The sequence below is a fragment of the Pelodiscus sinensis genome, chromosome 8, assembly GCF_049634645.1.
Source record: "Pelodiscus sinensis isolate JC-2024 chromosome 8, ASM4963464v1, whole genome shotgun sequence".
Lineage (NCBI taxonomy): Eukaryota > Metazoa > Chordata > Testudines > Trionychidae > Pelodiscus > Pelodiscus sinensis.
This window is the reverse complement of record NC_134718.1, coordinates 57,529,591-57,555,918: the sequence shown is the minus strand read 5'-3', so window position 1 is coordinate 57,555,918 and position 26,328 is coordinate 57,529,591. Positions and strand designations below refer to the sequence as shown.

Here is a 26,328-nt window from a genome sequence, read left to right as displayed (position 1 = left end):
AGTGAAGAGAGTTTTAGGAGGGGAAGAGAGAATGAAAGGAATCTAAGAACAAGCGAGACCCTGGGTCTCCCATTCCCCAGAGAGACGCAGGAAGGAGCTGCCCTTAAGGAGGATGAGGGGCCTGTGTCATACCTGCCGTAGGTGCTGTGGAAACAGGATGAAGGTCATGCCGCTGTCCTATGGAAGAGGTCAGAGGGGAAAAGAGGCCAGTGACCACACGCTGGAACATTGGCACCAATGCAGGGGGGTGGGCAGGCTTTGCAAATTTCCTTCCCCTTTCCCCACCCAGGTTTGCATTTGTTCAAAGTTCCAAAGTCCAGGAATTGGAAGGACATGGCCTGATGATTTTGAAGCAATGGTCCAATACTAAATCAATAAGGCAACTGCTAGCATCATTCCTCCTGCATGGTTGCAATGTCACTGAAATTTAACCCAGCTGCCCCTCCTTCGGGTTCACTGTGCCCAATGGCGTCATTATCTAGGACATGGGAAGGGGGTCAGTTCTGGTTCAATGGACTGCAGGAGAGTCCAACAAGAACTCATTTGGCAGCACCAGCTCCTAACAGGTGAAGCCCCACCCTGCCACTACCTTGTCAAATCACTCTCCCATAAATGCTCCCTTCACAAGTGTGATGCATGGCTCCCCAGAGCTATCTTCATTTGTGGAGGCCAGAGCTAAAAGGTAGACAAACACATTTTCCTTACCTGTGGGCTTCCAGAAGCACAAAACGCTGTGGCCCCCATAGTATGAATAAAGAATGCAACTCCAGAAACAAAATTATCTACTTAAATTCTCCAAGACTCTATGTGGGCCCTTTGTGTTGTGGAGTTTCCAAATACCTAACAGTGTCTCCATTTTAGTCCATGTCTAAATTGTCATTTCCCTTTACACATTCTTACAAGAGGCAAATAATATGACTAATATTACCTTCCAGTATTTAACCCTTTGAGCAGCTATGGAATCGTACCAATATAACCCTGAAAAGGACCTTGAAACATCTGCTCTAACCTCCCCAACACTGAAACAGGGCCAAGAATACCTAGATTATCCCTGACAGACGTGTTTAATCAGTTCTTTCAAACTTCCAGTGATAGAGATTCCACAACTTCCTTGGAAAGGCTATTCCAGTGGTTAACTACCCTTTATAGTTGGAAAGGTTTCCTAATCTAAATTTCCCTTGCTACAGATTAAGCCAATTACTTCTTGTCCTATCTTCAGTGGACTTAGAAACCATTGATCACCATTGTCTTTATAACAGCCCTTAATTTATCTGAGATATGTTATCAGGCCACCCTTAGCCTTCTTCTTTTGAGACTTAATATGCTAACAAAATTTTTAGCCTTTTCTCATAGATTAGGTTTTCGACACCTATTGTCATATGTGTTGCTCTTCTCTGGACTTTCTGCCATTTGTCCACATCTTTTTTGAAAGTGTGGCACACAACTGCACCCACTACTCCAGCTGAGGCCTCACCAATGCTGAGTAGAGTGGACAGCTACTTCTCCTGTTTTACATACAACAATCCTGTTAGTACACTCATGAGCAATATTAGCCTTTTTTAAAGACGAAGCACATTATTGGTTCATATTCAATTTATGATCCACTATGCCCCTTGATCTTTCTGCAGTTCTGCTTTCTAGGCAGTTATTCCTGGTGTGTAGCTGTGTACAGTATTTGATTTTTTTTTCCTAAGTGCAGTACTTCACACTTATCTTCACTGAATCTCATCTTGATTTCATATCAAGTCTCCAATCTGTTAAGGTCATTCTGAAATCAATATTTGTCCTTCACAGCCCTCCCACACTGGTGTCATCTGCAAATATTGTTAGCATACTTTCCACTCCATTAGCCAATGAAAATATTGAATTGTGCTAGATTCAGGACAGACCCTTGTGTATCCCCTCTAGATTAAACCATTGATAACTATTTGATGAGTATGGTCTTACAAACAGTTGTGCAAATTTATAGCAATTTCACCTAGACTGTGTATCCCTAATTTGCTTATGAGAATGTCATGTGGGACTGTTAAAAGTCTAATTAAAATCAAGCTATATCATATCTATTGCTTCCCCATTGCCCCATGACCACTAACCCAGTAAAAAAGAAATCCGCTTGGTTTGGCACAATCTGTTCTGGACAATCCATATTGACATCTACAAACATCTTTTTATCTCCTCGGTGCTTAGAAGCTGATTATTTAATAATCTGTTCCAGTATGGTTCCATGTATTCAAATGAGATGACTAGTGCATAGTGCCCCAAGTCCTCTTTGTTTTCCTTTTTAAAGGTAGAGACTATGCTTTCCCTTCGCCTGTTTCCTTGGACCTCACCCATCCTCCATGAGTTTTCCATAATTTCTAATGGTTCCAAGACTGTGCCAGCTAGTTCTTTAAGTAGCTAAGTAAATATCATCAGGCTTGGATACATTTAACATACTTAAATATGTTTTAACCATTTCCCCCCTATTCTGACTTGTGTTCCTTTCTCTTTGTTGTCAGTTTTCTTGCCCAACTAATATGAACCGTGTGGCATTTTTTCATTAATAGCAACCAGATCATGTTGCTTCATGCAGAAGAGGGCAGCAGAGATCAGGGAATAGAGCAGAGTTGGGACAAAGAGACAAGCTAGCTATTGTGCAGTAGAATATGAAATGAAGCTATTTTGACAATGCACAACCCACATGTATATGCTCCCTAATCTACTTTAAAAATATGGCAACTACAATGCAACAGCTAGCCAAGCAGTAGCTATTTCCTCAATAATTATGAATTTCAGTTGAATTTATAACTGTCTGGGGAGGAAAGGAGGATACCAGCTGATGTCTTGCAATATCCCTCCCATAAAAAGGAATTAGAAGTAGGGAATGACAGGTTGTATTTAAAAACGAGACCACTCTTCACTTGAAATTTGTCTAGTCAGGTAAAATAAGTCAGTATTTTAAACATAACTTTGTACCTTATGCAGATAGGCCAAAGATGTGTTTTCAAATCTTTTAGCATGTTGTGGTCAACTCTAGCTCAGTTTATCCCTTTGCTAAAATGTTCTCTTCCATATTCATTATTTATTATACAAGTCAGATGTTTGTCTTCTATACCTAAAGCATCATTTATAAAAGAAGGATATTTCTGTGCATTATTGGTAGCATACAAGGTTTTAATTCTAAGCTCCAGGGAGAGTTCAGACAAATTATGCTGATTTGGAATGCATGATTTTGTTCTTTGTTTTATTTACAAAGAATAACCAGCAGAATAGAAAATAGAGATGATTACAGATCCCTCTCATCTAAATATGAATTACAGCAAATATGTCTTGAATCAAAGCAAACCATTATGTCATTTATGCACTGGACCTGAGAACACTGAGATCAGATAATGCACCTTAAAATGTCAGGATAACATTTATATATAAAAGCATAGATTACAATAGCTAATTTTTTGTGTGTAGGAGAAAGAAAGGGACATTGAAAATTTATAATAGGAAGGTCTTTCTGTGTCAGAGTTTTCAAAAATATACTGCTCTAAGTTTGCCTGTAGGTGTGTGTTTTTCTGATGAGTAGAGTATTGTAGGTTGGGTGACTGATTATAGTTTAAGAACTTTAAGCAAACAGAAAAAAGTTGGGAGTGTACCTGACCGCAGGTGAGAGGCACCATTAAGTGCTGGGAAATCTATTTTCCTAATTAATCTTCATTTCAACAAATAGGTTTCTTAAGCATTCTGACTCTTGCATCATATGCTAAATATGCAGTGTTGGCTATACCATTTTTTTTGAGGCGGCACTGAGATTAAAACCCACTCCTCTTTTAAATGTCTATGCATGTTGTATTATTTAAACCCTGTGTGAAATTATTCTGACTCCCTACAAGGATTTAGAAAGAACAACTTTTGCACATTATGGTAAATGATCCCTTCCATTTTCAACAGTAAAAGTCAACAAGGAAACAGATTTGGCTAACAAGGTGACAATTCATTTGAAGTTATTTCCTAAATTCTCGCTGTTATACATGAACACTTAATCTTTGCTAGCTGTGAACTGAGGTACTGGTAAAATTCTTCACAGTTGTAGAGACTGAGGCCCTGATCCAGCAAAGCACTTAAAGTACATATATCATTTTAAGCACATGAATAGTCTCAATGTCTAACTGAATGGTAGATTTTTGGCTCTCAATAGGATTACTCATGTGCTTAAGGTGAAGCATGTGTTCAAGTGCTTTTTTGGATGGGGACCTTAGGATATCCTGGTCAGAAGTACTAGAGAAGAGTATTAGAAAGAACTAGTTCTGAACATTTGATAGATAAATGATTCTCTTGTTTGTTTGTAAGCATAGGAAGGGCTAAGGGAAAATTGTGTATAAAGTCATTTTGCAACAAAGATTTGTGACACCTATCAAGATAAATATAATTTAAGGTTTTCTTTGAACACAGACACTCTTAATGTTATGAAACAAGCAATTTTATTTTGAAACATAGACCTAATATTACTTTCACTTGGAAGAACCTAAAGATTTAAGAAACAATCATATGGACCTTGTCTCTATTTCTTATTAAATACCGGTTGGCCCACAGCCTTATTCTAATGTTACTTTTGAATGTATGACTTTTTTATTTAATTAAGTCTAAATTCCCACAAGGTGGCAGTGTCTCAAAACATTAGTTTTCATGTTTGAGTCCATAGTGGTTTGTATTGAATTACTGCATTTGTAAGGGTTACAGGGCAGCATGCTGCTTTCCAGACAGAAGAGAGAGAGAAAAAAAGGAGCAATAGCTCCCTGCAGAATTGTTATGGTGTGTTAATTTACCTCACTCCTCTGGAGCGCTCCTTGATTTGGACTTTCCAGCCATAACATTGATAACACATCTGAGGATAGGTTAGAATCTGGGAGCCTCAATAATTAATCTTTCACAACCAGGTCTTTAGTTCAAACCTGGCTTTCTGAGCATCCAGCTCAAGACTATAGTGTCAACTCCGCAAGAAACTAAGGAGCATCACAAACCTCCTCACCTTCCTCCCTGAGTGCACAGTACATTTCTTTGACTCTATCTTTTTATCATTCATATCTAGCAATGTGTGTACATTGAATCACATTCCAATGCAGAACACTGCACTACATATTTTTCTCCCCCCACCCCGAGGAGAGGATGAGAGAATAAACATGTAGCAGATATTAGATATGTCTCTGTAGTGCACTGAGCACTATGTAAGAACCTCGTGTTAGTAGAGAGGTGCTGTGTGACACAGGTTCCCTGGCAAAGGGTCCCCTGGTTCTTTGCAAACTACTCTCACCTCCAATCTGGCAAACATATTACTTCATACACACATCTTGCATGGTAAGTAACATATGTGGTGAGTAGAGTAACATGTAAGGTATCTAGAGAAAGCTCATAAAACATCAACATTCATAATCATTGTTAGATGTATGTATGGGTAATATTTAAGGAATAATGTAGTTAAACTGAAAGTTTGCTTTATGGACTTGTAGTAAGATTTATTATTCTCCCGGGATAATAGGTCTCATTGATGGTTCATTCAAACAGGATGGAGCCTATGGGAAGAAGGCAACCTTGCTCTATCCCAAGACTTTCAACCACCAGGGACAACTGTAAATAACTGAAACCACTTGGAGATAAAATAGGAACATTACAATAGACAGACAATTGCCCTGCTTACGAATAAAGATGAAAGACCATTTCAGTACAATGCCAGGTGGGGAAAGGCACTCATCTTCTCAGTAAAAGGATACAATCTTTGGGAGTGAGGATGTTTTTAGGATCCATTGGATCCTGATTCCCATGAAGCCAGCCAGTTCTGACTGAACTTTTTTTTTTGGGGGGGGGAGGGGGGAGAGGAGAGAAGACTGCTTTATTAGATAAGAAAATGTTTATTAGATATTAAAAAGTGTAGATTGTTTTGTATCACAATCATTTGTTTTCACCACTCACTCTTCAAATGCAAACTAGAAGAAAGATAGTTTGGTATCTTTCCATGGTACTTATTCAATACTCTGAAATATTTTTGTGCTGGCACTGAGGACATTATGGTGGTCAAAGAGAATACTTAGTTGTCGATAATTCAATGAATTTCTTCTTCTCTCTTTTTTTTTTTTTTTGCTGTCCATAAACTGCCCATGAGCAAATCGTAATTTGTTTCATATCTCTTCAATATTTAAAATGGTTAGTTAAATACTTTCAGTGAACTACTCTTGATCTATAGAATCTGTGTTATATCCTCAACTGGTATAAATTTGCTTAGCTCCATTAAAGACAATTGAACAAGCAGATCGTGGGTTATGAGTTTACACACAAACACACACACGTATGTCAAACTCATTGGCACTAGGCTATTTACGGAAAGAGTATTCAAAATAAAAGTTTGGAGAGAGGGGTGGGAAAAACCAGCAAAGCAAATTCCTATTTTTTATTGAAGTGAATATTTGCAGAAAATATTTAGCAGCTTTCATTCAGTTTTGCAGGTGCTGATCAATGCACAAATGTACATGGTATCTCAGGGGAAGTCTACACTAACGCTTAACTCTATCTAACTCTGGTGTGTGAAAAGACACCTCTGTGAGCCATGCAAGTTAGTGACCTAAGCACATTCCCTCCAACATATCCTCTGCCTCTTGCTCGGGTGCAGTAATTATGCTGACAGGACAGGACTCTTCTGTCAGTACAGCATCTACACCAGATGCAGCTGCACCGATGTAGCACTTCTAGCGTCACCTGCCCTGAGAGAGCAAGCACATCTTCCTTGAACTTCTTGAGATTCCTGTATATCTTAGAAAGATCCCTCATGTCTTTGGTATTGGGAAAGTCATGGGCTCTTTAATATCAACCTGCACACACACACCAGAAATAAATTGGCCGTTGATTAAATATCTCCTTGTGATAAAAGGTATCAGAGGGGTAAACATCTTGGTCTGTATCTGCAGAAACAAAGAGTCCTGTGGCACCTTAGAGACTAACACATTTATTGGGAAATAAGCTTTTGTGATTAAAAGCTTATTCCCCAATAAATCTGTTAGTCTCCAAGGCCATGTCTACACAACAGATATGATCGAAGCAGCGGCAGTTGATTTTTTGGGATTCGAATGAGCAGGTCTAGCGAAGACACACTAATTAGAACTGTGAGGGCGTGCCCGTTGATGCCGGTAGTCCTGCTTCTACGAGGAGTAAGGGAAGTCAAAGGGAGTGTGTGCTCTCTTCTACTTCCCGCAGCCAAAATTTGAATTAAGAAACTTTTACTTCAGCTACTCAATTAATGTAGCTGAAATTGCGTATCTTAATTTGAACTTATCACGTAGTATAATCCAGGGGTAAGATGCCACAGGACTCTTCATTGTTCTTCCAGCAATAGGAATTCTGGCTGCCACCCAGAAGTCATTTGGTGTCTTGGAACAATTCTAGACTGAAATCGGAGCTTCAGGCGAAAGGAGCAGAGCTGGGAGCAGCCAGCCCTTAGCAGAGCCTAGGCCACAGCGTTGGGGAGCCCCCCCCCCCAGCCCTCATAGCTCTACAGAGTGCCTGACGTAGTGCTCTGGCCGTGATTCAAAGTGGCCTGGGGCTCTAGTTGCTGCTGCAGTAGCAATGACGGCAGCTGGGAGCCCCAGGCCCCTTAGAATCACCGAACCCTGGGGCAATTGTTCCTACCCCTTCCCCCACATCAGCAGGCCTGCATACCAATGACAGAAAAATCCAAACATGGATACATGCAAAGTGTTCCCATGCTGCTGCTCCGTGCATGGCGGTGATTTGAATTTGAGTGACTTATTCCTGAAGTATCCTGGATTTTGTTTCTAGATACAAAATAGTGTCATTTGAATTTTCAATGCATGTCAGTAGTGATAAAACCATAGGCTGAGCGCAGAATTTGTCACGTTATTCTCCTTTCCTTCATCCTTTCCTAAGATGAAAGATATTAAAGCAAGGAGGAAAACAGTGAAGCAGCAGATTGGCTTCATGGTGGGCACCGGAGGTCATATTCTAATCACAGAATAAAAACAAACATTGCAATGCTAGTTGTAACTAGCATTAAGTTGTAGGATTTCCTTCACATGTTTACAGGATGCTTAACAGAGGGTCCCAAGCATGTTTAACACCGTATGATAAGAAATACCCTTATTTTGAACCATACTCTCGGATGAAAACTTGAAACTGGATTCAAAGTACAGTCAAAACTTCATTATCTGAGATGTTGGGGGACTGGAGGGTGCTGATAAGTCAAAAATTTGTTTACTAAGAGGGAGGGAGTTTGGGTGCAGGAAGGGACACAGGGCTAGAGACTGAGGCATGCGGGGGGAGGGTGTGAGCTTTGGGAGGGAGTTTGTGTATTGGAGGGGTGATGGGACAGGAGGATGGGGCACAGGAGGAATTTTGGGATGCCAGATCCAGGTGGTGCTCCCTGCAAGTAGTAACAAGTCCCTGCTGCTTCTAAGTCAGTGGGAGCTTCTGAGCTAGCACTCGAGCTGGGGCAGAGTAGCACACAGAGACCCATGGAAATTCCTCTGCCTAGGAACAGCAAGGACGTGTTGCTGTTTCTGGGGAGCCAGATAGGCGGGTCCCAACCAGACCGTAAACTAGGCTTTCAATGAGGATCAGAAATGCTATAGAGCTTTGAGGTTGGTAAAATGCTGGATAGAACAGCTTTTACTGTAAATGGAAATCTTGTGAAGTCACCAGGTCTTTTTTTCTAACACAAAATTTGTCATCTTCCCTTGCCAGTAAATCACCATCTCTCATTAACTATCATATTCTTACACTATGTACTCTGCAGAATCCTTTCTCCACAACAGCGTTCCAAATTAAACTTTGAGATTCCAGGAAAATTCTAACAAATGTTTAAATCAGTCAGAAGTAAAACTAATGAAGGGGGTGGGGAGGGAGAAGCCTTTCCTCCCTTGCACAGCACTTACATTTCATCTGCCTACAGCATGGTCTCACTTTCATCTTCAAAGACCGGGATGAGTGGTCAGAATGGGACAAAATAAGAGTTTATTTAAGGTTAACTTGAATAAGTTTCAGTAAAAAAGTTAGCCTTTCAGAGGGCAATGTGTAAGATTGTTCAAAAAGCCAATAATAAGGACTCAGGGCTCTACAGGAAGGAGCATGGTGAAGTGGACTGGAGTTTGGGAGATCTGAATACTCTTCTTGGGCCAGTCACTTTCCTTGGTTTTGTGCCTCAGTTTCCTCATTGTAAAACTGAGGATAACGTTATTTGCCTTCCTCTGTTCAAAAGCTTTGCCATCTATAGATGAAAAGTGCTGTAAAAGGAGACTCCAAACAGAATTTTGTGTAATGCTGAGTGTAGAACATCACATGCTTTAGTCATTAACGATCCTGAAACATTATTCATATGCTAGCACTCTAGTTACTGAGTAGATATTTGAAGCAGAATTACAAAAAGCTGAAATTTCTCTAAATGCTGAATGTCTCATGCAGATAGGTTGGGCAGACTGGTTTCTTCATCACATTCAAATCCTATCAACCATCTCATGCAGCTGCAGATGTATGAAATCCTATTCTTTACTGGGAAGAGTATCTACTCTTACCTACTCTTTTAGATGAAACCTTAAAAATGGATGGGTCCCCTCTCTACGCTGTGACATGATTCTGCCTTTTTTCCTCTCAAGGGTTTCTCTTTTTCTGGCTCAAATTATCTTTCTTTCCCATCCACCTTGTTGCACAGTGTGGTATGTGGCAGTTGGTTGATTCCCTCAGTCTCAGAGCTAGCTGCATTTTGGTGCTACTCAGACATTATGGTGAGTAAGGGCCATGTAATCACCAGGATATCAGAGATTGAGGGTATGGTTAGAGCACAGACTTTTGTAGGAAAAACGGCTGTTTTTCTGACAAAACCTGAGTTAAAGTCACACTGCAAACGTGTTCTTTTGACAATAAAGCGAAAGAACAGAGGGGTTTTTGTGATCTTGGTATTCCTCATCCTACGAGGAAGAAGCCTTTTTGCAAAAGAGCTCTCTCGCAAAAAGGTGTGTTTGGACAGGGAAGAGGGAGGTTTTTTGGGAAGAAGAGGGGAGAAGAAAAAGCACAGGTGCCCTGGTGGCCAGTCTGTCCATAGCAATCAGTGCTTACATGCGAGAGAGCATCCAGGCAGTCTGGATGCTATCTTTTGAAAAAGCGCATCGCTTTTTTCGATGCACTTTTGCAGTGTGGATGCTCTCTTTCGGAAGAAGTGTTTTCAGAAAATCTCTTCCGAAAAACGCTTTCTTGCTCAAAAAGCCTGTAGTCTAGACATAGCCTGAGCATAATCCTGTTCACAGGGCTTTGGTGTACATGTTTTGTATAATGGCCATAATACCCTATCTAAAATACTATCATCACTGTATTTCATATTGGACCCATAAGGAGGATGCCACACCAGTTTGCTGTTACTGTAAAAGAAACAGCTCAAAATGTTTCTGATGCATCCTCAGCTTCCCCAGAGTCTGAAGGCTGTGCTTGAATGGAGTCACTTGAAAGGTAAAAAGTCATGTTTTTAAAGGGATGCAATCAGTAATTAATTTATTTTTCCTTTTTTTTTTTTTTGTTTTTTTGCATGGGGTGTAGGGTGTGAGAAAAGGTTGGAAACCAAATATTTGTTAGGCCTGATTTGAAAGACATGCCAGAAAGAGAGTCTCACTACTTGGCTGTGTCTAGACTGCATCCCTTTTCCGTAAAAGGGATGCAAATTAGACACATCGCAATTGCAAATGAAGCGGGGATTTAATCCTCCCCCCCCCCCCCCCCCCGCTTCATTTGGATAAACATGGCTGCCGCTTTTTTCCAGCTCAGAGCTTTGCCGGAAAAAAGCGCCAGTCTAGACGCGGATCTTTCGGAAAATAAAGCCTTTTCCAAAAGATCCCTGGACATGGGGCTGTGTCTGATCAGCTTGGCTAAAAACTATCGATAGGCCTAGCCAGGCCTGCTGGAAGGCTCTAAGGGCTGGTTATCGGGAGTTACAGCTTCTGCCCCTTCTGCCTGAGGCTCCACCCCTTCTGGGAGTGCAAAGCTGTCCCCACACACACCTTGCCCAGGGGCTTGGCAAGTCTGCCGGCCCTCTTGAACCTGTCCTCCACAGACTATTTTGTGTGTTTTTTTAATGCAGTTATACTCTTGGCTTCACAGCATCGTCTGGCAACAAGCTGACTACGCATTGTGAAATAGTACTTCCTTATTTGTTTTAAACATGCTGTTTATACATTTCATTGGCTGACCTTTGGGTCTAGCATTATGTGAAAGAATAAGTAACACTTCTTTTTTCACTTTCCCTACACCAGTCATTATTTTTATTTGGCTCAATTATAGGAATGTGAAATGCTGTTTTATTGATTAACTGGTTAAATGTGAAGTTCATCTGGTTAACTGGTAAAAAAAAAAAGAGTGGGCTGGGGGCCACTTCAGGGTGGCTTCTTCTGACTCAGCGTGGTTCTGTTGGCTTCCAACCCAGTGCCGCTGCCAGCAGACCTGGTGAGCCTGCATAGGAATGCTGCCCACACAGGGGCCCCGCAGCGCTGCAGAAGCCCTGCACCCACGGTGGGTCATGAGCAGGGGGCTGCTCCTGGGAATCAGTTTACTGTTATCCAGTAAGCATCACCATTATGGGTGATGCTGACTGGGTCACTGATTAACCTGTTACCCGTTAACATCCCTACTTGATTATCTAATCCCATCTTGCCTTAAAATCTATGAATATGTCAAACCCTGCTTGATTTTGAACCAAGAAAAAGATGCAGTATTATCTTGCACAAACATAGGTCTTTCAGTGGGAACAATGTTAAAAAAGACCTAGACAGCTGATTATACGGATCGAGACAGAAATATGGGAGGCTGAAATGCAAGGCTGTTTTCCTAAGGATAAGGGATGCAGTGATGTGTGGGTAGGGCCCTACTAAATTAATGGTCCATTTTGGTCAGTTCCATGATTTCAGATATTTACATTTGAAATTTCTCAGTGTTGTACCTATAGCGGTACTGACCTACACAGGGTAGTGGGTGGGTCACAAGGTTATTGTAGGGGAGTCGTGGTAATGCCACACTTACTTCTGCTCTGTGCACCAGCCCTTTAAATGTACTAAGAGCCTGCGGGCTCTTAAAACATTTAAAATTCAGCAGAGGGGACACAGCACAAGCCAGCTGGGTCCCCCCTGCTGTGCTTCAGCCTTTTAAATGCATTAAGAGCCTGCTGGCTCTTAATACATTTAAAGGGCAGAGCTGCAGCTGGGTTTGCTGCCAGGACCGGGAGCTAACCCTGCTGCAGCTCCCCTGCTTATTGACTGATCGACTAGTCAGTGGAAAATCCATCGACTAGTCAATTAGATGGTTAAACTATATTTAACATTCCTACCCTCGCCCTGTGAACTCTGTATGGCACAGGGTAAAAGCACACAAAAGATCAGATTTCCCAGGGAGAGTTCAGATTTCATAGCACATGATGCATTTTTCACAGCTATGAGTTTTGTAGGGCCCTACCTATGGAGAAGATACAAGTAAAGTAAGTATCTGGAGAAGTTTATATGCAGGAAAAGCATCTTTGCTTTCAGAAATCCTGAATCCTCTAGTAACATTTACTTAATTCTAATGAAAAGATATAAAAGTCTCCAAAGATTATTGCAATTTATGCAACAAAACACTTTTCTAATGGAAACCTTCATGTAGACAGGTGACTGGTGCTAGTTTCACCTGATGATCTTGTGGTATTTATTGCTTTGAAATATGCTGAATAAAATGTTGCTCTGTGGTCAATGTATATATTCCTGGAGTCCAGCTTTCATGACATTTTTATCAAGCTTTCTGATAGTTGAGAGTCTCAAACTTTTGATACTGAAACTATATTTTGGAATGATATAGAACCAAATAATGATGAACAAAGCAGAATAAGTCATGTTTATTTTAGTATCAATGGGGGAAAAGATTGTATTTGTCAAAACAAAAACCCTTACCCAAGTATACATAGTTTCCTACTTTTATTGTACTTTTGTGTATGTGTATATTGGATTCATATGAACAAATTGTGCAAGGAACAAATTGCAATTCTCAAGGATAATCTTACCAGATGTAGCTTTATTAAGGGGTCACACTTCCAATTTATAATTTTTTCTTTGAAGTAATACTGGAGTCCAAATCTAAATTCCTTATCCACAAGTCAAAAACTATGAAAGTTGACAACATATCTGGATTATTTTTGATCCCCTTTAAGAGTTACACCCAGTTTACAGGTTCTGTTAATATATTTTGATTTCCCAAGCATGTTATGAATTTGAAATTAAATAAAATCAATCCTGAAAGGCCTCAATCATCTTCCTAGTCCACCTGTTCCTCCCGTCCCTTAAAACTCCATTCAGAGTCACAGAAGCAATCATAGGGATCTGCAATCATGTATAATTATCAAGCTAGCAGGGCTGCACAGAATGATTTAGACCCCAGTTACATTTTTTATAATGTCTGTCAGCCTCCATTTTACAACATCTAAAGCCTGTGAGACTTTCTTACCTAGTAACAGAGTGAGAAAACAATGAGAACTGCTTCTTGCTGAGTTCTAGGGGCAGGATTTCCATCCCCAACAGCACAAGCAAACAGAATGATTTTATTCAATCAGGAGCGTTTAAAAGTATCATGGGACACACTCTGTTTTTGTATAATGGATGTTCGTATTAATATTTTCCATGTATAGCTGTTCAGTTTACAATGCTCTTTGTAGTTTTCTAAATTAAGGGTCACACACTGTGACCTGTGGACTATTGGTTGTCTGTGGGGCACTTGGTCATGGTCTATGGAAAGTTGGTTAGTCACAAGATGCTGTTTTTTCTCCTTGCTAAAAAAAACGAGTAGTCCTGTAGCACCTTAGAGACTAACAAAAAACTATATATAGTATCATGAGCTTTCATGGGCAAAAATCTCTAAGATACTATAGGGCTACTTGTTGTTTTTTTAAAAGTTACAGACTAACTTGACTAACCCTCTGAGACTATTTGCTAAAGTGCATCATGAAGCAACTAAAAATACACTGGCCACTTTCCTGACATTACATTGTAATTTAAGAAAGTGATAAGCTTCTATAAGGATGTCACAAGACCATGAAAGGGAAGGTAGGCAGCAGAAACATGAATGGAAGGGAAAATGTATCCAGGAGACTTTCTCTATACCGAAGATCTGGGGTGGGCAAGAGAGCCTCCGTGTGCCAGTTCCAGCCCACCAAGCCAGTTGATCTGGCCCACGACTGCCCTGCCACTCTCCTGCCCCCAGGCCAATCGAGACTTGGGGACAGAGGAGCATGTGGAGTCTCCTTCCTCCACCAGGAGCGTGTGGCACCAGAGGGAACAACAGCTGTTTTTAACAGCTGGCAGTTCACTCTAGGTGCCATGTCCTGCTTCAAGGTGGAGCTGGGGAGCGCTTCCCCCTCCTCCCCCCCGTCTCCAGGCTCTGATTGGCCTGGGAATGGGGAGTACGCAAAGTCTCCTCCCACTGACACAGGCACACAGTATCTAGAGGGAACAGTCAGCTGTTCAGAACTCCGGGGGGTGGGCGGAGGTGAAAGACTTCACATGCTTCCCCATCCCCAGGCCAATCAGGGTCTGTGGGCGGAGGAGCACAGGAAGTGTCCTGCCCCGCCTATTCTGCTCAAGGCCCTGCCTTTTCCAGGGCAGCCCAGGGCCACTTCAGAAATTTGTGAAGTGGATCCCCTTCAGAAATTATTGCCCAGTCTTGCCTAAGATGCAGCTCTCACTTCAAAATCCTGAGAACTTCTGGAATGAGAAATTCCACCATAAATGTAACCACTCTGGATGGTACAGTCAAATATGCAGGTGATGATAATGTTGACTTTTTTTAAATGGTGACAATTAACTCCACTTTAGCCATTTGTATTCTATCAAAACTAAAATCGTAGGCTAGATCTCCACATATCCCCTTCAGAAGCCTACAAACACCTTGCTCAAAATCAATTACTAGGAAAAGGTAATATTAGAGAATGAAACAACACCATGAACTGTCCAAAACTCAAACTCAAAACTCCAGTCATCTGAAGAAGTAGGCTGTGCCCACGAAAGCTCATGATACCATCTACATGTTTTGTTAGCCTATAAAGTGCTACCAGACCATTTGTTGTTTCAGTTTGTCCAAAAAAAGTCACTGCTTCAAAATTTGAAGGTATCTGTTTTTTAATGTTATGGTAGGAGATTGTGAATGTGGGTTTATGAGGACATTCACAAGCAAGGTTTAAACAACAATAAATTTTTGATATTGCAAAATGCCTTGTCCAGTGTGCAATTCTTATGCCAAAATATTGTCCTCCCAACATAGAGAGTCAAACTTTTCCTTCTGTAGGCTTACCCTTTCCCCCGCCATCTTCTGAGACTCTGAATTATTCCCTTCCTTAATATTGACTGGAAGGTATTAATACTGGAAGGTATTAATAGAGTATGATCACTTAGCCACAGCCTGTCTTTTCTACACTAGGACAAGAAGGAAAAGGCATCTTTCCACTAACTGAATCTCCACTATCATTCCAATCTGTCTGGAGCTGCTAAGGAGACAGTTTATTCTAGCTAAACTCTGCAGCAGATTTGGTGAATCAGTGTATTAAAATAGGACCCCGGCACACAGCTTTCTAGTGACATTGTACTGATATGGTCAGCTTAGCAAACTAGTCAGCGCTAGGACACAAAAGTCATAGGTATTAAGAGTAAATTACTGAAACGCATCCAAAAGGACTTTCTCTGAACTGGTCTGACCAGACTCCAAAGAGGAATGAACCAGGAAAGGAGCACTAGCTTTAAGGCATGTATTGTGTATAAAAGCTTTCAAGAGAGGAATGTGCAAGTTAATGGAGTCCTAAGGCAACAGTCGCTCGTGCACCAGCATGTTACATCCATTTTACTGTTTTTGTCTAATGACTCGCCTCTACTTGTTACTGCCCTTTAGCCATGAGAATCTGAATGTTCAGCTCACCATGTACAAGAGATGCGTGACGGTAAAAGAACCCACTTGATGGCAGGTAATGATAAAAGATTTTCTACCTCTGTTCGTTGATTAGCAGGTATCCACACCTATCAAATAGATATAAACTGCAGTTAAACAAAGGCATAACGTGATCCAACAAAGCTCAGAAAAACTGAACAGGAAACAAAACATTTTAGCAACTCTACTGGTAAGTAGCCATTGGAATTGAATAACAAGGGAGTTGGTTTGGAGGCCTAGCTGAAAGAAATTCTCTGTTTCATCCTCAGGTTACGGGGCTAAGTCTTGGAATTACTACTGCCTGTGCTAATGAGATGATCATATTTGTCTTTTCAGCTCTGAGGGTCCCATTCTCAGATGACATAAATGAGTCTGGTTCTATTGAAGTCAATGAAGTTATTCTAATTTACAGGCTAAAGATAGGATAGAGGCTGGTTTATGATCTTAGGGTAAAATAAGTGACCCTACATTTATACAGGCAGGGCCATCCCTAGGGGGAGATGAGGCCTGGGAGAAGCCCCCACACCCTTTGCACTAGGCCCTGTCCCCATTCTACCCTTTTCCCCAAGCCCCCAGCTGTCCCACCTTTTCTCACCCCTGTCCCATACCCATTCTGACCTTTCCCTGCAAGTTCCTGCCCTCACCTTTCCTGAGTGATGCCGGAAGCTGGAAAGGTGCAACGTAGCGGAGCAAAGCCCGTAGTACTGTTGCTGACCCCGGCGCTGTCACATCTCCTGAAGTGCAGGGCCTCCCAAAGTGCAAGGTGTAGGGCAACCCTGAACCATCCTGTGGACAGGATGGCTTTGGATAGAGGATCAAGTGTTTTAAGAAAATGTGGCAGAACATAGGAGCTGCCACTGAAATGCCTTGGTGATACAGCCTGGAACAATGTTCTGAAACCATTGAGGGCAGGAAGTAAAGAATACCCATCTCAGCTCTCAATTTTAGAAATGAGATGTAGTTACTCTATTTCAGATTGGGACAGGAGGACAGTAGGGTTAACATCTCTACTCCTCCAAAAAGTAATATGGTGCCTTTAGCAACCTCCTGTAGTCCAGACCATGATTTTGTATGCCATCCAAAAAGAGAACACCTGAGATAGCACAACATCTACTAATTACATGCATTAGTTAGCAAGAGAGTGAATGAAAGAACATAGGAACAGTCATGCTGGGTCAGACAAATGTTCTGTCTAGTTTAGTATTCTGTCTCTAACAATGGCTAGTGCCAAATGTTTCAGAGTGAATGAACAGACCAGTATAGTTTCAAGTGATCCATCTCTTGTCATCCAGGCTCAGCTTCTGAGATTTGGAGATTTAGGGACCCTGGAGCATGGAGTTGCATCCTGACCACTTTGACTAATACTCATTGAGGGATCTATCCTCCATGAACTTATTTAATTCTTAAATGAACCCATTCACATTCACAACATCCTATGGCAATGAGTTCCACAGATTGTTGGCATTGTGTGGTGAAATACTTGTTTTAAACCCACCGCCTATTTATTTCATTGCGTGACCCCTAATTCCTGAATTACTAAAAGGGGTAAATAACACTTCCCTATTCACTTTCTTGACACTATGCATAATTTTATAGACCACTATCAAAATCACCCCTTAATTATCTTTTTTATTTTTAAACTGACCAATCCCTCCTTTTTAATCTCTCTTCCTATGGAAGCTGTTCCATATTGCTATTCATTTTCATTGTCTCTCTTTCCAACTCTAATGTATCTTTGAGATGGGGTGACCAGAACTGCACAGAGTATTCATAGTTTTATCATACCCTTGATTCATGTACAAGCATTATAATATTTTCTGGTTTATTGCCTACTTCTTTCCTAATGATTCCTAACACAATAGGTTTTTCTGACAGCTGCTGCACAATGGCAGGTGTTTTCAGAGCATTATCCAAATGGACTCCAAGATCTCTCTCGAGTGGTAACAGCCAGGGCCATCGCTACCAATAGGTAATGTACATGACTGTGTAGCTCCCCACGCAGCCTCTGGAGGGAGAGCAGGATGCAGCGTTGAATGCACTGGCATGTGCTGAGAATGGGTCTCTTATTAGACTGGGAAGGGATGGAGTGAAGAAGGGAAGGGCACCACCTGCACTCAGTCTCAATTGGTTCCCCTAATGCAAGAGCTGTGGGCTCCCCGCAGCTTTGCTGAACTCAGTGTGGGTCATGTAGATGAGGCTGTGCTCCACCCTGGTGTGAAGGGTTCTAACCGGGACCCCAGGACACTGGGGCTGTGTCTAGACTACATGCCTCTGTCGGCAGAGGCATGTAGATTAGACAGATCAGCAAAGGCAAATGAAGCCGCGATTTAAATGATCGCGGCTTCATTTACATTTATATGGCTGCCGCGCTGAGCCGACAAACAGTTGATCAGCTGTTTGTCGGCTCTCGCGCTAGTCTGGACGTTCCCCCTGTCGACATCAAAGCCCTTTGTCGGCAGCCCCGTTATTCCTCGTGGAATGAGGTTTACCGCGGCTGCTGACAAAGGGCTTTGATGTAGACAGGGGGAACGTCCAGACTAGCGCGCGAGCCGACAAACAGCTGATCAGCTGTTTGTCGGCTCAGCGCGGCAGCCGTGTAAATGTAAATGAAGCCGCGATCATTTAAATCGCGGCTTCATTTGCCTTTGCTGAACAAACAAATCTACATGCCTCTGCCGACAGAGGCATGTAGTTTAGACATACCCTGGTGGGGCTGTCTCTAGACTACAAAAAATGAGTAGTACAGAATCTGCCAAAAAAGCTCCACGCTGTCGGCAGAGCCGCTGCTACACTTTACTTACATGTTCGAAAGGGCACGTGATCGGCACCACGCCCGAATGTGAGTATGCAAATGAAGCCTGGGATATTTAAATCCCGGGCTCATTTGCACTTCCAAAGTGCCTAATATATATCCCACTGTCGGCAGAGAGATGCAGTCTAGACGTAGCCCCAGGGCAGCCTAAAGCCCAGGTAGCAGGGTAGCAGCAAGGACCTCAAGCACAAGGCTGGGAGTCCAAGGGTGCTGCAAGGCCTCTCCCACCCCTTGCACTTCTAGTTCCCACGTACATGGCAAAGAATTTGAGCCATTGCTATCAAAGGCTCTATTTCCGTGTCTAGACTTATGTATGTGCTTACTTGTAACTGGAGCTCTGTTGATGTGGTTCCTTTTATTCAAAGTGCAAGAGTTTTGGGAAGGGTACAGTCATCTTCTGTTACCAGGGCATTGTGAAAACAAGGTCATCCAGAGAGTCATAATGTCTAGGGAGAACTAACATGAGAGAAAACATTGTCTGGTGATTGGCATGAAGTTAGGAACCAGGAACTTATCTGATTTCAGTTTTGCCTCTGACACTGACTTCATCTGTGGCTCTTGTCACTTCCTTTAGCTGTGCTATGTGCCGATATTGCCTCTTTGAAAAATGGTGATGATACTTACCACGTATGGGGTATTGTAGGCATTGATTTAAAAATGAATACAGCATTTAAAATATAAGGAGCTACATATGGTGACCACTAGTTAGAAAGTTCGTAGCATGTTTTTAATTTACTTCTCTATATGTGTGGTGGGCGTGACTTTTGTTTTATACATGCTTTTTTTGCCTCATTTCCTGATATTTATAAAAAAACGTCAAAAAAATCCCAATGTATTTCTCATTGAAACACAAAGAGGATGAAGGATCACCTCGTGAAATTATGCTCGTAGCAGATGAAACTTTGAGTGCTGTGACGATTAGCAATGTGTTACCAGACAAGTCTCCTTCTGCTGTTTCCAACAGTTGATCATGCCTGTATGGATGATGTTGATCTTACCAAGTTCATATTCAGTTTCCATTCACTGTGAGCTATTAATCAATGAAAAATCTTACCAGCTCTGCCAAGGTGTCAGGATACTCTCTACATGATATATCATTTAAGGAATTAATTGTGTGTACGCTTTATATCCTGGGTCAAAAAATTGCCCAGAGAATGATTACTGTGGATTTTTTAAAGTTAAATGGAGACTTGCTCTATAGATTAAACAGCTGGGAAATCGAGAATCACCAAATTATTGCTTGGAGGAAAATTACTATGTAACTAAAAATTATTATTTTACAGCACTCATGGGCTGAGGGCCCAGTCATAAAAACCCTTCCTCCGACAAATAGTCTTTCCTCACACAGAGAATTCTACTACTGTTCACTCACATGACAGAAGATTTCATATACAGGCAGTCCCCGGGTTACATGGATCCGACTTACATCGGATCCCTACTTACAAACTGGGTGAGGCAACCTCGCACTAGCTGCTTCTCCCCAGCAGACCAGGGAGACGCGAAGCTAGTGCCCCCTCCCCTCAGCAGACCAGGGAGACGCGGAGCGACTTTTCTCAGCAGACACCTCAGCTTGAGAATAAAGGACTGAGGGAAGTGAGGTGTGGGAGAATAAAACTGAGCTCTGGAGAAATGTTTGGCTAGAGTTTCCCCTACAATATGTACCAGTTCCGACTTACATACAAATTCAACTTAAGAACAAACCTATAGTCCCTATCTTGTACGTAACCCGGGGACTGCCTGTACTGGGCTCAGATTAGGCACTTGATATAGAGAATTAGTAGTCTGGGTGCCTTCAAGTGTTATTTAGGATACATTAAAGCATATTGATAGTTCCATGTAAAGTGTTTGCTGTTCTCGTCTTATCTCCCCCCTGCCTCCCCATATTGACATTGTTCAGTGTACACTTACCATAGCTTGCATTGGCTCAGCTTGTCACTTAGATATTTTCAGTTCATTCTGCAGGTTGAATAAACATAGTTTATGTATCCCTAGGGATTTTATAACCATTCACAGTTTCTTTCACCTAAGAAAGTCAACATCTAACCCTACAATATAACAATTAAAAAAAAAATCCTGTAACTTAGTCTGAGCAATCAAGTGCATTCCAAGTCTGCCCAGCTCTGAAAAAGAAGTTTCTGGAATCATAGAGCCCAGATGCTCAAAGGTATTTAGACACCTAACTTTCATTGATTTCAACTGGGATTAAGTTAGTTGCTTTTCATGGGTCAACATGTAATGAAGTTATCGCTAATGCATTGGGGGCCCCAAAAGGATCATTAACAGAAATTCTGTTCCCTAGGACAATATCTCCAACAACAACTCTGAATGAGTCAAAGATTGTATTGGGATCAACCTCCAAATGGTTGGTTCTTTCCCTATATCCCTACACAACAAACTCCCAGATTCTCCCTCTCCCCTCCCCACCCCCACACCCATATCACTGCTACAACCTCTCAGTTGGGGGAGGATATTTAGCTGTGACATTCTGTTCTCTCATCTGTCAAGTGCTTCATGAAATTTAGTCCGAGTTGCTTTTGGAGCCCAGTGGCTCAACATCGACCCCAAAAGAAGTTGGATTTTAGACCATGTGGTCTCATTTCTTTTCTTTGGATATCACTGTTATTCCAGTATATATGTGGGTCTCTTTTAGCGAAATATATAAATGTGTGAAATGAAGCCATCTCGGGAGTATAGTACTATCTCTAACCACTACATGCAGATGCTTATGATTTCCATCGCTGTAACACCTAAAAGACAGAATCTGTTTATCTCAGACTGTTCCACAGAATTTAGCTATTCCAAGTCTAGTTCTTGGCACCCTCACTAGCAAAGCCATTGGTTTGGCAGAAGTCTCCTAATATCAATTCATTAATGACTGTCTGTTCTTGCAAGCATTTACTTCTGAATGCTACCAAGAGTACTCCCACCAAAACCACTTAATATTAAGTGTGTCATTTGTATACTATAGTGTTTGCAGGACCAGGACTGCAGTGTGGATTTTTCCTTCTCTTATTTTATGTATTATGATTGCAAAAAAGTTGAAAATATAAAGTTTTTCAAAGCCTATACAATCATTATGAAAAATCATATCCCATGAATCTACAATAGAAGGCTTAATAGACTTTTTAAATAGTGTTTAAAATCATTGCACTACTTACAATGCAAAGAAAGCTACAACTCTCAAACTACAAAAAGTTATTCTGCCTGAATGCAAAATTAATCAATTATAGCAAGTGTCTATATTTTTACTTGTTTATTTTGGGCCAGATTTTTATTACTTTTTCTCTTACTGAACTGTACCTCTACTCCTATAGTCCCACAAGCTTCAATGGGACATTTCAAGGAGTAAGTCATTCCTCACCATAAGGGTGGTCAGATCTAGCCTTTTACTTCATATTTTCAGTATGGCTCAGCTGATTTATTTTATTTTGAATGTGATGGAGAAAACAAATTAACTGCTCATGCAAGTTAAGATCTTATTTGCCAAGCATTAAGCCAGAGTGCATTTTACAAGCAAGTTAAAAAACAACAACTCTGAATAGAGGCTTATAAGGAAATTGCTGAGAGAACTTTTACTATTGGAGTAGAATTGATGCTGGTAAAATTGGTTAAAATGGTTTTATGATTCAAGGTAAAGATTTTGATCTCTTTTTACACACTAATGTCTTTAAAATAGAGCAAAAATACCATTTAAGATGACTCACAGGCGTACGTTAAAAATGCTATTAAGATTGAGAGCATAATATAGATCCCATAAATCTACTCCACATTCTTTCACTGAGAATGACTGACTGATGTGAAAGCTGTGGACTGAAAGTCAAAAACCTAAATAAGAGATTTTTTTTCTTGGCATATAAACATGGATTTATGTATGAGCAGAGACCTAGCTGTCTTATGGTGCCACAGAGCATTCAAAAGATTGATGTTTATGGACATATGCTATAGTTTTGCCCCATAAAAGCTGGTAAGCAAATATAAAAACATTAAGTTTCTACAAAGAATAGTGATAATCCTGGGGTAATTTGTTTTTCTTTCTCCTTTTCTTCTAATGCTTGCTATTTCGCTGACCCTATGTATCTGCAGGTTCAATTATTTATTCATTTTTCCTTTGCACAGAAAAGATATTACTTCCAAAAGCATTAGGCAATTTCCTAAGCATAAACATTATGCTAAAAAGAACCTTCAAGAACCCCACTTCCAGTGTGCATTTTAATATTGAAGGTATTTTAAAAGTACATCCCAGGCAAAACTAGACTTCAAAACCCATTAGCTCTCCTTAGCAAATGCCAATAACTGTTCATCGTGTTATCACAAATATGTTTGTCCATTTGTATCTTTGGTCTGAGCTTCATTTGTTTTCACGTTGCTTTCTAATTTCTACACTTTAAGTCAAACAGTCCAATCTTGCACACCGTATGAGTCCCTACCCCTCCAGACCACTTATCTTAACAGAGACCAGGCCCGGTGTTCTCACTGCAGCCAACTTACTTAACCTTATCTGCATTATGCTTCTATATTTAAACAAGGAAGGCTCTTTGTTGCAGACCTAATATAAAACATAACTGCACTAGATGGCTGACTTTTAAAGAAAGGGCATCTATCACTTTTATGTGGCATTTCAAAGGAGAAGGCATTTAGTAATGCAGCAAGACAAAGGCGGGAGTCAGTCTTAAACTGCAGCCAACCGTTTAATAATTAACTTGTCTTAATACTGAGTTCGTTCATGGGAGGAAGAACAGTACACTGGCGGTAGAAGGGTTACACTAGTTAATTTGTTGCACTGTGTGAAAAGCGCACGAGGGTTGTATGTGGTGTAATCATTTTAACATTAGTCCATGAATACAGGGATTGAAACAGGAAGGAGAGCTCTCAGTGTAGAGACCAGTGATTGAGGGGATCACATCTGGGGAGCACTGCTATGCCAAGTCAGGAAAAAGAGGACCACTGTTCCCCCTTACTTGACTCCTCTCTACAGTGAAGGATGCTATAATGTGTATGAGCAATTTGCAGCCAGCTAGAAACTTTGTGGTTGCTATTCTGTTGCACACCAGGGCCACCCCAATTACTATAGTACCAGTAGGCAAAGAGGTGTAGAGCTGGGGCAATACTGCAGAGAACCATTGCACAAATAACCATCTGAGAGAGAGTTTTGATTATGAATTCACTTGAATTGTGCTCACGTCCAGATTCCTTTTAATGCCAAGGCATTAGAGGAAACAACTTGTGTAAAGTGATTAACTTCTGAGACTGCATGGATATCTACTTACATGAACCTCTGTCCCTCCACCACCACTCCCTGCTGCCCCCAAATCCCACCCTTTTCCACAAGAGGTGATTCATGGCTTTATTCCTTGATGAAGACTTTGGGAAGGTAGTGACAGCAAGGCCAGATCCTTGCCCTTCTTAAAGAGGCATTTCCTTTTGTTAGGTGAATATTTCAGGCTTTTCAACTCTTGCTCTCCTCTAGAAGGAAACCCTTGTTGTTCTTTACTTCTTGCCTGAGAGGTGGGTGTGATTTGGGACTTTCCCTATCTATGTCCCCAGCATACAACTTCCAAAGTCATCCCTCCTTTTTGATTCCCTCCCACCATACTTCCGTGTCCTACTGTGATATCCTAAAATGGTCATTTTCTCTCTGCCTCCCATTGTTATTTCCTGAGGAAGGTGGGGAGCATGGAATTTGTCCTCTCTCTACCTCTAAGGCCTTAGGAATTATCCTCTTTGTCTTTGGAGCCTGTCCCAGTCTGTGATGGAACTGAGGTTGATTTGGAGCTTTCCCCATCTTGAGTGGACAAAATATGGTCCACAGGCCAGATCCACTGTGAAAAAGCCTCCAATTGGGCCTACTGTGATCCTCTGGGCTGCCAATGTCCTGCTGCCCAACGCGACTTTGAGGCAGGCTCCTTGCCTGCCATGACCCCTTGCTGCTCAAAGTGGCCAGTAGTGGGTGCCATTTGCTCTCTGTGCACCACATGCCACTGGTGGGGGGGAGGGATGTCTCCATGCACTGCTCCTGCCCCCAGCACAATCCTCACAACAGGCCAATGGGAGCTGCCTGGGTTGTGCTTATGGGCACAGGCAGCACATCAAGCCCTCCCAAGGGGTGTGTGGTGCATAGAGACACACCTGGCCCCAACAGCCAGCTGCTTTGAGTGGCAAGAGGCTGCAGGAGACTAGAAGCCTTGTGGAGGGTCCTGCAGGGCTGCTGGCTGGGAGCCATTTAGGGTAAATGCCTCCTGGTCAGAGCCTGCATCTGGCATTCCCACCCCTCAAATCCCTGCCGCAGGTCACAACTCTCTCCGGCCCTAAGTCCACAACCCAAATCCTCTGCACCCTCTCTTGCATCTCTACCCCAGGTTATAACTCCCTCCTAGGCCCTGCATCCCCTTCTACATCCCTCCCCCTGGTCAGAATCCTCTCCTGCACCCCCTCTTGGACCTTTCCTGCCTCTGCCTAAAGTCATCTTTAGTCTCTTCCTTCACCCAAATTCCTTCCCTCACCACCTCCTGCACTCTCATCCCCTATCCTGAGCTCTCTTCTGCATCCAACCTCGACCTCAAATCCCATACCTCCTCCACTAATATCATAGAAGATTGCAGCCCTTGACCACTTATAAATTCTTGGAATGGCTCCATAATAAAATTATTATTAAAATTAAAATTAAAATTATTATCCCCCCCACCTGTCTGAAGTTGCATGAGAAATGTTCTTATTCAAGACCCTAAAAAAGATTATTAAAACAATCATATGTAATCAACTGGTATAACTTTCAAAACACCTGCTTGTCTGTGGACAAAAGAAGAAAAGTTCTCTCATGGAATCATAAAAAAGGTTTCAATGGACATCTCTTTACCACTTATAGAGATTTTGTCTTTTTTTTTTCTCTACTAAGGAAAAGTGGGTTCGAGACAAAATTGTATTGCTCTTCCTTAGTTTTTAGTTATATTAGGTAGAAAAGTAACCGCTTCTTTTATAATTTATCCAGACATTTTGTCCAGCAGATTTTGGTAGGAGTTGTTCATGTGGATTTTTTTCCCACTTGGTTTTATGTTTGACTGCTGTACCATATATCATAACACCTTGGCATATACACTTTTTTTGGCCCTGTGGAAAATATAGTGTATTTGTATCCATGCAAAACACCACGTGAAAACATTAGTGACTTTGTTTTGAACTAAGACTTGAACTTGTTTTTCTGCTTAGGCAAATATTTGAAACCACAGTTCTGTAAACTGCTTTTATTGCCATCAACCTTGGCTCATATTGTTGATGTTGAAAAAAATATGGCTTTGCGTGTCCAATTTTGTTTTATGTAAGGACTTTATAAATGGTCGGCACTGAACGGTTTAGTTTTGCCAGTGCAATGTCCATTGTGTTTTGATTTTTAAAACCCATGGAATAGGATCCCTATCTAATTTAATGTGTATTTTCATCTGAGGTTAATTAAGAATGAGGTTGAAATGTTCAAAAATTCCTTCAGTCTCAACAGCAAACAACTGCAAATGCTGAATGAAGGAATCTCCAGAGTAAAATGTAATAAAAGTATTGTTGCAATGCAGAGAATATGGCAA

At 41.4% G+C, this 26,328-nt stretch overlaps 2 long non-coding RNA genes across 3 annotated transcripts in view; one reads left to right on the top strand and one right to left on the bottom strand.

Moving 5' to 3' along the window:
- LOC142830443 (uncharacterized) overlaps nucleotides 1–26,328 on the top strand; it is a 121,653-nt gene that overhangs the window by 10,441 nt on the left and 84,884 nt on the right. For both annotated transcript variants that reach the window (XR_012905682.1, XR_012905681.1), the window contains exon 2: nucleotides 15,910–15,982. This is a non-coding gene — a long non-coding RNA (uncharacterized LOC142830443). The remainder of the gene's footprint in view (nucleotides 1–15,909; nucleotides 15,983–26,328) is intronic.
- LOC106732033 (uncharacterized) overlaps nucleotides 19,087–26,328 on the bottom strand; it is a 57,398-nt gene continuing 50,156 nt past the window's right edge. The window contains exons 2-3 of the long non-coding RNA XR_001368271.3: nucleotides 20,666–20,713; nucleotides 19,087–19,213 (exon numbers count right to left, since the gene is read on the bottom strand). This is a non-coding gene — a long non-coding RNA (uncharacterized LOC106732033). The remainder of the gene's footprint in view (nucleotides 19,214–20,665; nucleotides 20,714–26,328) is intronic.